Source organism: Hesperophylax consimilis, chromosome 10 (genome assembly GCF_061612785.1).
Source record: "Hesperophylax consimilis isolate HC1 chromosome 10, BYU_Hcon_1.0, whole genome shotgun sequence".
NCBI lineage: Eukaryota > Metazoa > Arthropoda > Insecta > Trichoptera > Limnephilidae > Hesperophylax > Hesperophylax consimilis.
The window spans coordinates 20,160,359-20,174,046 of NC_142845.1; the positions used below are offsets into that span (position 1 = coordinate 20,160,359).

Here is a 13,688-nt window from a genome sequence, read left to right on the forward strand (position 1 = left end):
TTATTTTAAAAACATTATAAAATACAATTTAACCATTTTACTTATTTTATAAAGATTACGAAATTCAATTCAACCATTTTACTTATTTTTAAAATATTACGAAATAAAATTCAATCATTTCACCTATTTTAAAAACATTGCGAAGTAAAATTCAAACATTTTACTTAGTTAGTCTTGCAGGCTGGGAGACAAAACATATGTTGGCGATGACCGAGATAATGATTAGGCCATGATAGTCGAGTTTGACGTCGAGTCGACGAATTTGTCTAAACAAATGTGAAGTATTGTGCGCCAGTAAAGTTTATTCCAAGCATACGCAATAGAAAATCATAAGGATAGAGCCACGGGTAGTTATACTACATCAGGTAGAGAAATCTGAGACGAGGAATGGTTATGCGGATCTTCAAAAGTCCCGCACAACAAAAGATATATCTATAAATAAATTTCGTAAAGTATTTAAGCAAGCGCCTAGAAGTTAAAGTCAATGTGATTAGCTTCAAACAGTGGTGAAGAGACATTGGCTCATCATTCTCATCAGAAGCTAAGGGTTTCCAGTAGGTACTTAGGGCACGAGGGATCGTCTTTGATATGATCCCTTTTGATTGAAGGCGTATTTAATTACAAGAAATAGGATAGGTCTCAGGATTGTCCCTTCAATATATTGGTTAGCTACAATTACACTTAACTATTCAAATTGATAATACGTATTATAACAAGGAAGTAATAATAACAAGGAAAACATTGATATCGTTGTAACTTGGTAGGTACTATTTAGAATTAAAATCTGTTTTATTTTTTTGGGTTAAGCATATATGAAAGTTTAATAAATTATAATACGTTAAATACTAAAAAAACAAATCGTTTTTAAGCAATAATTATCAGCCTAAAACACCAATATAAATTTTAAAAATCTTACGATTAACCCTTTAAATATCAGGAACCCAAATTCGTATGATGTTTGGGGACAAATTTGGTCTCCTAATAATTTTAAAAATACATGTCGCCAACGGGAATTGAACCTACAACCTTCTAATTGCCGGTCAGATGCTCTATCAATTGCGCTGTGTCGGCTTATTCAAAAGCCGCCAAATTATTCAACATTAACTGGTATTTTTCATTCAACAATTATTGCTTATTAGTTTTTTCATTAGAAAAAAAGTAGAGCACATGACTGCGGGTTCAATTCCCGTCGGCGTTATGGATTTTTTCTCGTAAATTTTTTTTTAAATTTATGTAGGTGTTTCAGGCTGATAATTAATGCTGTAAAATAAAATGTTATCGTTTGTGCTAGTATGCATAAAAACCCTCTTAAACATTAGTTTGTTATCAAAAATAACTTATAAAATACCCATTCGATAATTATTTCACAATTTATTACTTATGGTGTCATCTTAATTACATTTTTTTGCAATAAATTTTGTATCTCAATGAAGAAAACTTTGGTTTTGAAACACTTTGATAAATCCGGTTAATTTCATCTCACTATTATTACAGTATTATTTGTACTAGTAATGGCAAAAATTGTGCTACAAATTAGTTATTATTTAAGAAATAATAAATTGTCTTAAAGTATGCTTCATAAATCCGAATCAAAATAATATTATTAAATTGATCGTCTGACACAAATTTACCTACAATTAAAAGTAAACGGTTTTTAAACATAAATCAGTTTTATTTCAAGTTTGTATAAGGGAAGAAAATACTAGAAAATTCCCAGATTGAGAACGAATTTTGGTTACACGCTTTTAAAATTCCAGTTATTTTACGGCCGAAGGGCTATGAAACAATCTGTTCAACTTATATAAACATGGCGATATATTTTGAAGTCAATTCCAAATATGTTTTAGGAATCTTTCCACTGAAGAATAATTCGCCAGTGGAGCCTTCCACGTTTAGAAAAAACGTATTAAACTTCAAGAAAAATAATGTAATAATAGGAAAAAAAAGTTGGTCAAATAAGTGATCATATTTACAGATTCCATTTAAAACGACTACTTTATTCTTTGAATATATTATATGATAGCGAAATAAAATAAAATAGTACGCCCTCATAAAGGGTCTAAGATTTGAAAGTTTAGTTGATCAACCACGGAGAAAACTTACCCATATAAAATATTGTTAATTTAATAATTACTCTCTTAAATTTATTTGTAATCCGGTTAAAAACTGAACTGCAGGCTCTTAAGGAATGAATTGATAGGTTTTCTTATAAACTTTTTACGCATATATAATCACGATGTCGGAGCATTAAAGTTCAAATATTTCCGCTTTTCGTCATTGAATATTATTAAGACAAATGCAGGGGCATGAACACGTGTTCCAATATATTAGGAACGTACTAAAAAATTATTTGGAAACGGCCTGCAATCCCGTTTTTAACCGGATTTTAATAAATCAGTAATTCTTATTTTCCACGGTGTCCAGCGAGAAAATACTGGTGGCTGAAAATGAGCCTACTGCCTGGGCTATTTCGATGAAGAAAGTCAGTTTTTAACCCGATTTGTATTGTAGTCGTATTATACAGACATTTTTAACGGTTACAGTATTTGATATCGTGATTCTAGCGTTTTCTATTTCATTGTTTGAGCGGAAAGTTTAGGGAACGCTATGTAAAGCTCATCCCTTTTTCGATATTTAAGAGAAAATTATCTACTTCGATTCTTGAATTTAAAATATTTATGTACAATATTTTACCTGTCTGTTGACCTCGCTGTAATAAATCTTGACTTTTCTTTGTACATTAAAACAAAGAACGTTTTTAAAGAAGCGGGGTTTTATGGCGTTTTCGTATAAGAATAGAAAAATGATAAGCGTAATTCAGAAATATGAAAGTTGATATTCTAATTATTGAAATTTCTTCTGGCTACAAAAATGAAATATGGTTCATTGATTCCAGACACCGGAAATTATTTCTGCACACCGGCTTTTAACACCAGCTCTCGACACAAAAAATGGTTCTGAACAATTGTTTCTATTTCTGAACAAGTATTTCAGATGCCTAAAACTTTTTATAAACATTAGTATTAAACAGTATATCTAAACACCTGTTCCGTTCATCATTTCGGCACTTTTTTGACATCATTTTAGGACACCAGAACCTAATAGAACCTTCTTGAACTTACTCCTTCAAGAACCTTCTAGAGCTTTCGAGAAACTTCATGAATTTTCTGGAACCTTCCAGACTCTGCGACCCTGAATCTGAAGCATTCGCAGCGTTACCATAATAAAGCACCTTTTCGTCACCCACTCCCACCCAAGCTCAGCCACCCCCACCAAACTCCTATTTTCGATGTTTCAATGAGGGCGATAGAACAGAAATTAATTCCAGACTTCAGCTTCGGACATAATTTCTGGACGATAGTTGAAATAATGCATCTTATCGGTATTTACCTGGCCTTTTGACTAAACTAGTAAGAGAAAAAACTATAAAAAAAACCTTCGGTCAACTCATTTTTATACTGTTTTGCTTCAAAATTTTGTCAAATGGGAAATAGCTTACTGAATTGTACCCGAATGAACTTATACTTTAAACTATATTTAAAACTTTATATTTAAAGATTTCCAAGAGGAAACATCCTTTCACATTGAATTAATCCCTTGAAAAGTTTCTTGGCACTGCTGTGAATAACCAATAATTATCACCACTTGAATTCGCAGGAACAATAGAGCGAAGAAGACATTATCGTGTTTTTAGTTTTTACTATCCGTTGACTATGGAGCAATCTTCTTTCAAATCGAGATCGTTGAAAGCTACTTCTATCTTCCGGGGGGGCAATTCCACTGATTCATCGAACGAAATAAATTTGTTAGAAGTTGATAAATATCAACACTGTTAGTAAAAAAACTAATGGCAATTTTCAAAATCATTTGGACATTCATCAAAACATCTGTTACCAACTTTTATTATGTATTAATATAAAAGGTTTACGTGGATCTACGTTTGAAAATAAATAAACATTAAATTATTATGTAAATGAACGAAAAATAGTAAACCATTAACTACGATCTGGTTAGAGGGGAAACATTAATTGATCCATTATTATTTGATTGAATTAATTTATTCTGTTCACGAAGCGATATAATTTCATTTTAATCTGGTGTACAGTATGGAAATAATTGGTAAACGAATGATCAGTATATTTCGATGATATTTGATTCGTTAAAAAAATCCATCAACGTGTTATCAGTGCAAGGTGTAGTTAAACTTTATAATGATATTTTGACGGAATCGTAGTAGGAACATAAGTATGCACTAGCCTTATTTTCAACGCGTTTCATTTATTTTATGAAACGTGATGTTCTCTAACTAGAGTAAAACTAACTGTTTTGTTTTTGACAAGTAGATTATCAGGGGAAAGGACAATTTAGGAAACAGTGGAGTTAGAGAAAGTTTGAAGCCCGGTTGGGGGTTTGGGTAATATAACGTGGTAACTACGTTGCACATAAATAATATTGGTTTATTTCTCCCCTTCATGGAAATCTTCAATAAAAGGTGAAAGATTTATTCATTATTAAAGAGAAAGGTAAAATATTTACGGGAAAGGATGCAGGATGATGTGTGGAGGAACTTTTAAGGAAATAAAGGAGAGCAAGTTTTGGGAAGAAAACAGGTTTGAAGGAATCCGCCGCCAAGACCTTGACAAACCTCACTCCATCAACCAGGACACTCTGCTAACTCCACTAACCACTAAACACTTGTGTTGACATGTGGCAGAGGTATTGGTTATCCAATAAATGGTTCCCGAAGTGGCGGTACCAATTATTTCCAGTATGAGACTGTGTTAATCGCGTACATTAAAGTAGGGACGTATGATCACAACCGCTTTATTTTAATCATGTTTGTCAGTGGTTAGTACATATACAGAATTATAGTTTTAGTGGTTAGTGGTTAGTGCACACATAGAATTGTAGTTTTACAGCAATGGTGAAGAGGAAATATAGTACAGAAATTGGCTCCGGGATATATAAATAGGTTCGCATACTCTGACAGTCTGACAAACACATCCGCGGCATTCTTTCAAATGCGAATGCCAGCACTAAAGTTAATGTCGTCTCATCCACTTACACACGTTCCCGTTGGCGTTTAGCGGCGTTTAAATAACCTATCAGTCCTCCCAAGACGTCGGTGTATGTAACAATGTGCGGAAAAATCTACCAGTAGCTTCTCTCTAACTTCCTCTTAAGGTATTGCCCAATTCCCGGGTTTAATAGCGCAACAAGCGGACGAATCACGGTGCGTGATTATACAAAGAATTTAAAAAAGCTTGCCGCTCAACGATTAGTGCGCTTTTTGGTGTTAAAAGAGTGTTTTAAGATTTATTCCTTTCAATATTCACTTCACCCAAATTACTCCGATTAATAATAAATTTAAATAAAAATATTATAAGTTTTGAATAGCGGACTTATATCGATTTTATTATTTGTTGTGTCATCCAATTGTGTGTATTTTGCGTGCGGTTCTAGACAGTGTAGTTTTTTAATCTATCAATACCGTATTTGGTAGGTTTTTTGCAAGTCAAGCCTTCTAGGCGTCGCATTACCGGCTTATTATAGCGGAAAACTGTATTCGATCAATGTTTGGCGTCAAAAGAAAGATTGATGGAAATTTTACAAATTCCGGGAAGTGGAAGCCGGTCAAGGTTTCACGCGTCCTTCATTCTTGAACTTGAAGTCTTCTGCCGGTGTATTGATTAATTTATTACGTAACCGAAAAAATACTCTTTTGAATTTTTTATGTTATAACTATTCAGTTTTTAGGTCATTGATCATATTATTAGATATGCGTCTAAACCGTCAAAAGTTAATATGTTTTGTATAGAATTTTTATTGATTTATTTTTAAATGGGAAAGATCACGTAAGCACCCACATTACTGTTTGTAATATATTGTACGGACCTCCATTGATGAGATGAGAGTGACTTTTTATAAATCGATTGCATGGAAAACCACTTAAATCTGAATAGTTTCTCGTATCCTAAAATACAATACATTTTAAAGTACTTTTTTTAAGAAAAAATTAATAACTCTAATTTTACATTACAATTTTAATCTTATACCATGAAATTACCACTGCTATTTTTCAAAACTGTTTAAAATGTGGACCTAAAGGCAAATTATTTTATACAGCACAAGATTAAATGTATTTGTGCACACCGATCGAAAGTTTAAGAACTAGTTTAAAACAGCCGTCCGCAGTCCCCTCTAACCCCGAAAATGCTTAAAGATACTGTGAGATGATTTGATTCAATCATGTTATTTTATATTTTTTGTTATATTCATATATAAAAAAAAAAATATATTATTAAATATAATTATTTTTTTGTTCATCGGACAAGCAAGAATTTTCGGTGAATTTTTTTCAATAACAAGCACATTATAGATATTTAATATTGCATGCGACTTTTCAAAATTAAATATTGTATAAGAAAGGAAGAAGTTATGTATATGAAGTTATAAAATGGGGACCTCCACACGGGTAATGCACCATGTGAAGCCCACATTATTAATCTACTTTAATAAGTTCAATTTTTTCACAACAGTCATGATAACCAACGTTTAAACTACATTTCGTTCAATCTCAAAGCACAAAAGGGTCAAATTACGAAAAAAAATTTATATCTTTAGCTAAAAATATTATGGACAGTTTTGTGACAAAAAATGTACTTTCAATTACGAACCATATCAAAGAAACCCGCTTTTAAATTCGTAGCATTCGCATTGAATCATTAACAACCACGGAGCAAAGTTTTAAAGTCATCAAGTAAATCAAATTTAGCAAAACGCAAATGAGACCAGCAAAATTTGTATGCATTCTTAGATTGCACCAAAATGCATTATTCATTCCATCTCGTTATACTACTCGGTTGAAAGTGGCTCCTACCCGGATGAATAAAATATATCATGAACGCCATGATATTAACATTCATTACTTGAATCCTCGAATACGAATACTTCACAGTCAGAGTTTTACAAATTAACAGCCATTTGACAAAACTGAAGAACTTTAAATTCAATAAAATCTGTTTTTATTGAAAAATATTTATTTTGATGGGAAGCAATGTGATTTTGAGGTTTGGTATTATGGACGTATAACTTTTTAAAAATATTTTGTTACTTATACGGTATAAGTAACAAAATATTTTGTAAAACCCCGTGGTTAATTATTTTACTTGTGTCAATCGGTTTTACTTAAGGCCTTGTAGTAAGCTAATAAAGATGGTTTGAAAGGGAGATATGTAAATACGGATGTTAGAGGGAATTGCTCTATTTATATTATTTTTTTATAAGACATAACTGCAGATTTATTGCATTGTGCGGCGTTTTAATACAGAACGCAACGGATGTTGATTGAACTTGTGTTTCGATTTTAACCGGGCGTTCTATGGCGTAGAAATCCTATTCTCTTTTGATGTATTCCATAGATTATACGCAAAAGATAATTGAATAGATTTTTGAAAAGGTACGGAATTTGAACTTTTTTAGAAAAATTACAACTGCTTAGTGTACATAATAAAGCGTGGGTTTTAATTCAATTTTCTTACTCTTATGAATATTTTGTTTTTTCTTTAAATAAATATTATCCATTTCCAGTAAAACCTTCGCTTTGCCATATGTTGTTGACATTACCCTTCGACGTAACGATTCGGCATCACGATGCTTATCAATCATAAACAGATGACATTTAACGTAGACTTTTACATCCAACGTAATATACACTACTCAAATGATATCATAAATAACTACATGAAAATGGAAACGTTTTTACCAACGTTTCGAAAAAATGTTGAACACGTTTAAAATTAGAATAATGATTTACTTCATCGAAAAAAATAATTCAATCACTATGAATCAGTTATTTTCTAAATAAATTACCAAACTACATATTTTTTAACGATTTTAAAGCGCCAAATACAAATATACCGTTGTGAGACCTTAACAAACCGCACAATATATTAAATACATTTTCATTTCCAATAGCAGAATAAACCAACCGAATTAAATAAAAGTGAACAGCAGTGAACAGCAAAAGCTGAAAGGTGAGTAAAAAATAAAGTTACAAATGTTTTATATTTTATTCTTTGAGATATATTACGAAGACATGTTTCACAACCCTGAAGTAAATATGTGTGTCCACCTAATTGTAAGAGCAAAACATAAGACTGATAGACAGAGGTTAAGTAGTATACCGGCAAAGTGATAACCTTTTTTTATTTACAAAGTGGTTGACTTAAAAAGTTCCTGCTAATGGAAACCTAAATCAAAGCTGGTAAAAGGTGAAACACACCTCAAGAGCTTTCTATCAGTCGATTGATGCTGGAAAAGCTGCTTTATAATAAAGTTTATTTGCTAGCTGTGTCTTAAAATTATTGCAACTTAGAGACATGAGAAACTTATGTAATTATTTTTTTCCCCATGAGATCTGATGTATTTTCCTATCGATTAATCCAAGTTATCCAGAATACTTTTGTAGTAAAACTTCCTTACTACCGAAGCTTTTAAGTAACGTTATTGAAATTAAAAGTGCATTCAATCGTAAAAACTAACGGCTTTCCCTACATTTATTTTAGTGCCAATTTTCTACTTGTATACTTAATAAAAACACCAGTAAATCATTTGTTTTTCTAGTAACCCAAATACTAAGAATCGTTACATGAGTTCAGTTTTCAATAATTTAGATTTTTCCAACCCCACTTTTTTTATTATTTCATTTCAATGGTAAACATACACTAATATTCTCTTTTACTTACCGACAAAATTTAGTTATATATCTGCTGATTTCAACGTGTCTATTTCTTCTACTTTCCTGAATTAAACGGATTATGAGGCTCATCTGTGAGAAATAGTTAGGATACAGCCAAATTCTAAAGATAATGTTATTTAGATTTTTTTATTTCCAGATTTTCTAAATCGTTCAAACGTAAACCTATTCCATTTCTGTGCAGCACATCTTACCCGAAATCGCACAACTATACCTTGGTTATAGATGTGCTTCACAAAAATGGGATATTCTCACGTTTGAACAATCTAGAAGCCCTGGAAATAGAAAAATCCATAAAAATAAACAAAACCAATTTACTTAATAAGCAATCAGACTTTCTACTTTGTCTTCTATCTACTTTCACCCCTACCTCCCCCTCGCCCCCAACACTCTGATGTTCTCTCTCCCTCTTCTTCCCTTTATTCCTATAAATACACTGTAACTCTATTATTGATTGAAAATATTTTTAAATAACCCTGATGGAGGTTCAGAGTGAACCGAAACCGGTTGTTTTTATATATTGAGAATATTCACAATAAATTGGTGTCAAAAAGTTATTCTATTCTAATAATTTAATTTAGACTTTAATAATTAAGAACATATTCTTAAAATTTATAAACTAAAATTAAAAAATGAAATTAAAATTTAAAAAAATCTTTTTAATAGTTAAATTAATATTAAAAAACACAATAAAAATAGTTCAAAAATCTTACTAACTAAATAAATAACACCCTCTAATACATACCTGCTATGGAGATACAGTTTTAAAGTAAAATATGGATACCAAGTAAACAATTATAAAAATGAATTGTTACAAAAATATTATGCACAAGATGAATTCTTACTCTGAATCAATTATGTTTATATTTTTTCAATGAATAAATTTCTTGAAAAAATGTAAGGGGGACTAAAACAGAGATAAAAAAATCACTTTTCAACTTCTTATTATTTTTATTATCTTTTTTTTATCGTTGATTTTTGTCACCACAAGAACTTTCTATCAATTAATAATAATAATTTATATTAATTTATGTGTGATCCACTCTTAATATAGAAACATAGTTAGTTCCCTTTTTGCTTAACCGACTAATGTAGGTATTAATATGTTTTGTAGATTCCACCGTCAGAAGTTCCGTTGAGCCCAAACATCTGTTAAGTATGCAAAATCGTCATTCAAAATTCCTATCTGAGTTCTATTTCAAGATCAAAAGTGTATACGCATCTGTTTCAACGTTGGCTCACAATTATTTCGGTGCATCTTTATGGACCATCTCTATTTCTGTATTTATAAATTATAATATGATCTTTGTAATAAATGGTAAGCTTGTGCCAAAAAGATTTCAAAACTTAATAAAAGCATAGTGCAATATTATAACTAGTGTGCTTATTAATGAGATCATAATATTAGTTATTAAGATGGATTGCTCGTTTCAATTATAAATATAATAAGCTTTTTCTTTTATGTACAGGTATCTAAAGTCGTTTATTATCTTCTTGATACTTTCTATTATCTCAATGATACTTTCGATTATATTTTGAAACTTTTGATTATCTTCTTGATACTCTCTACTATTTTTTTGATACTCTCGATTATCTTCTTGATATTTTCGATTTGTACTTATGATAATATCATATAATAATGCTGAGTAAGCAAAATAATGGCGTTATATAATTGATTATTAAATTGTATTTATAAATTGTTTTATAAAACATGCATGGGAATATCAATAGCAGAGGCGGCTCGTGATTTGAGTGAGTTTGTGTGGTAAGATTGAAAAATACGACATTGTTGATGTTGTTGTAGCTAATTTAAAAAAAAAATGTAAGAAGATTTTCTGGATTCCTTTGTTCACGTTTATTTTCAAAGCCTGAAGAATATGCGTTTTGTAGGTGAAAAAGCTGATAAGCCAATATTTAGAATACCAGCGTCATTAAGAGCCTTGGAGGTTGACGGATAATATAGATAGGAATCGTCGTGTTGCGAAACCCGAAAATATTTCAGAAATGTTTAGATGTCACGAAATAATGTTTGGAACACTTTGCATATTAGAAGAATATACCCTTTATGCTAAATACCAACATAATGTTACATTATTTTTTTATACTTAATTTAATATACTTTTTTTAATTTAAGTCCTTTTTGTGAATGTATAATAAGCATCATTTCCAGAAAAGACTTTAGCAAGTCGTTGACTCAGAGAAAACAAGTAAAAAATCTGAAGATGAACGATCAAGAGAGAGAGAAGTCAATTAGATTTGTACTATTCGCAGTTTGATGGAATTCTCACTGTAAAATAGGGTTCGGAGCCAAGCGAGCTTACGCGTTGGGTTCTCACCCAAGCGTTGCTGGTTCAGTCCTCTAAGCTGCTGGCTAAGTTCATGTTCCAGTTGTAATGAGTAGGAGGAATTCAAATATATCTGGTTATTTTTTACCATATTTCAACAATTTCATACCGTTTTTACACTTATTTTATTTTTGACACAATTATTTCTTAAACTATAATTCATATACACAACATTTGAGAGGTGGGGGGTTAACAGTTACATTAATATTTTGTATGATGGGAAAACCTGTGTTATTATAAAAAACCATTTTATACCACCCTGTTTAACCCCGCACCCCACCCAATCGTCGAGTATATAAACCAAAGGGAATAATAGTACCAGTCTGAGCGAGTGAAAAAATAAGCGTTTTTTTTAAATATATCATTATTCCTAACAAGGTATTGTTTGTTGCTCTTTTCTAAAAGATGAAAATGTGTTTGATGCCACTAAAAAGAGGACTCTGAAATGTGAATTTCATTAGATTTAACTACATGAACACTAGGGTGTATCGATTTTTAACTTTTTTTTTGTTTTCAAATTCCAAGTTGAAATAAAGTTGCTACTAGGTACCACAACTTACCACAATTTTTTTTGGATTTTTAAAAAAATGTGTAGGTCTCCCGCACAAGGCCTAAAGTTTTAATTTTTTTCAAAAAATATCAATTTTTTTTTAAATTTAAAAAAATAAATTCATAACTTTTGTGTTTATTCCAAGTTAAAAAACAGTAATTTTAGGGCATAAAAATAAGTAAGAAACGGTTTTTTTTTATAAAATATGGTATTTTGGTCTCCCGCACAAGCCCTAAAGTTTGTTAATTTTGATGAAATTTTGTAATTTTGTGTACATATATGAACCATGTTTTTTTAAAGTTTAAGCCACCGGAATTAATTGTACTTTTCTTACAGAAGGCATAAAATGAGACAATATATATATACATAATTCTTATATACATACACTAAAAATATATAGCACATATATACTATATATATATAATATGTTTTATACCTGAAAAAGGTAGTTGGACGGTGTAAATTGTATGAGAAAGGTGTTGAAAGAAACTGATGTTATTTGCTATTACTGTTGTTTATTACAAAAGTATAAAAGGTTATAACATGTCATAAAATGTAGTATAAAAACTAAGTACAAAATGTTGCTGATTACTTTCCATACGACATAAGTGGCAGTTTTCTTGTTCTACTGCAAATTTACTGACTTGTTTAAGTATTCGTCTTTTCATCTTGGCTTCAAAACCTTAAATCAAAGTTATGTATAGTATTTACATAGGCCTAGTGAAAATTTTATAAATGTTATTACAGTTCCCAAATGAAATTTCAATTTAATATGGAAGACAATTCTATTGCAGAAGAGTTGGCCAAACGAAACCCCGGCAACATCTCGCACGCCAGGTGGCTTACTCTGGCAAATCGAGTCCTTCGTTTGTATGTAGCCACCGATGATCCGACCCCTCAGCTAAGAAAGCTTGCAAAGTTCATGATGAAGGTCTACATACCATCATGGTTCTCAATTAAGTGCAATCCCCAAATCCCGCAACCTTCCATTCATTTTTTTAAAATGATTCTTTTCAGCAATTACTTGGTAGATGAGCTAAGAAAAGTCGTCCATGCAACGTTACAGATAAATGCTTTCATGGCTCACCCAGAGCATGTTTTGATAGCTATGCTGTTCGATGAACGAAAACATATCAGAGCCTTGGCTTATAAGAGAATCCAGAAAGCTCGCTCAACCGTAAGGAAAGGGGTAAGGGTATTTAAACCCCCTCAGATCAATTTTGATGCCGAAGACTATATAGATATGATTGATTGGAAATCCACTTCAGTAACCGAACCCCCTCTTGTTACTGATATGAGCCTTGAAAAGTTGGAGTCAATTGCGGAAACTGGCAGAAGTGGAAGGGTTGAATTTAGAATTCCTTCTCACACTCAAGCGGTGGAACGAATTGTCAAGGAAGTCACAGAAGCTTTGAAGCGAGTATGTGGGCTAATCGAAAGAGATAGTTTTATCCGTGCCAGACTGGAAGACCGTAAAGAGTTACCTACGTTCGAGACCAAGAGCCAGTACAAAACCTCTGCAAAGGATTAGAATTTAAGTAAGTTTTTTTCGACTATTTTGTAGTTATAATGTTTCTAAATAACGTCTTTATCATACTGTCTTCCATATTAAATTGAAATTTTATTTGGGAACTGTAATAACATTTATAAAATTTTCACTAGGCCTATGTAAATACTATACATAATTTTGATTTAAGGTTTTGAAGCCAAGATGAAAGGACGAATACTTAAACAAGTCAGTAAATTTGCAGTAGAACAAGAAAACTGCCACTTATGTCGTATGGAAAGTAATCAGCAACATTTTGTACTTAGTTTTTATACTACATTTTATGACATGTTATAACCTTTTATACTTTTGTAATAAACAACAGTAATAGCAAATAACATCAGTTTCTTTCAACACCTTTCTCATACAATTTACACCGTCCAACTACCTTTTTTCAGGTATAAAACATATTATATATATATAGTATATATGTGCTATATATTTTTAGTGTATGTATATAAGAATTATGTATATATATATATTGTCTCA

At 31.2% G+C, this 13,688-nt stretch overlaps 1 protein-coding gene and 1 pseudogene across 6 annotated transcripts in view; one reads left to right on the plus strand and one right to left on the minus strand.

Moving 5' to 3' along the window:
• Positions 1–4,419: 4,419 nt before the first annotated feature.
• LOC149420437 (U5 spliceosomal RNA) lies at positions 4,420–4,530 on the minus strand (annotated as a pseudogene).
• A 565-nt stretch (positions 4,531–5,095) lies between these two features.
• tn (tripartite motif containing protein thin) overlaps positions 5,096–13,688 on the plus strand; it is a 189,272-nt gene continuing 180,679 nt past the window's right edge. For 2 of the 6 annotated variants that reach the window (XM_089636706.1, XM_089636713.1), the window contains exons 1-2: positions 5,096–5,184; positions 7,978–8,036. The gene's annotated coding sequence lies outside the window, so the exon portion shown is untranslated. The other 4 variants (XM_089636707.1, XM_089636708.1, XM_089636710.1 and 1 more) reach the window with 4 other exon arrangements.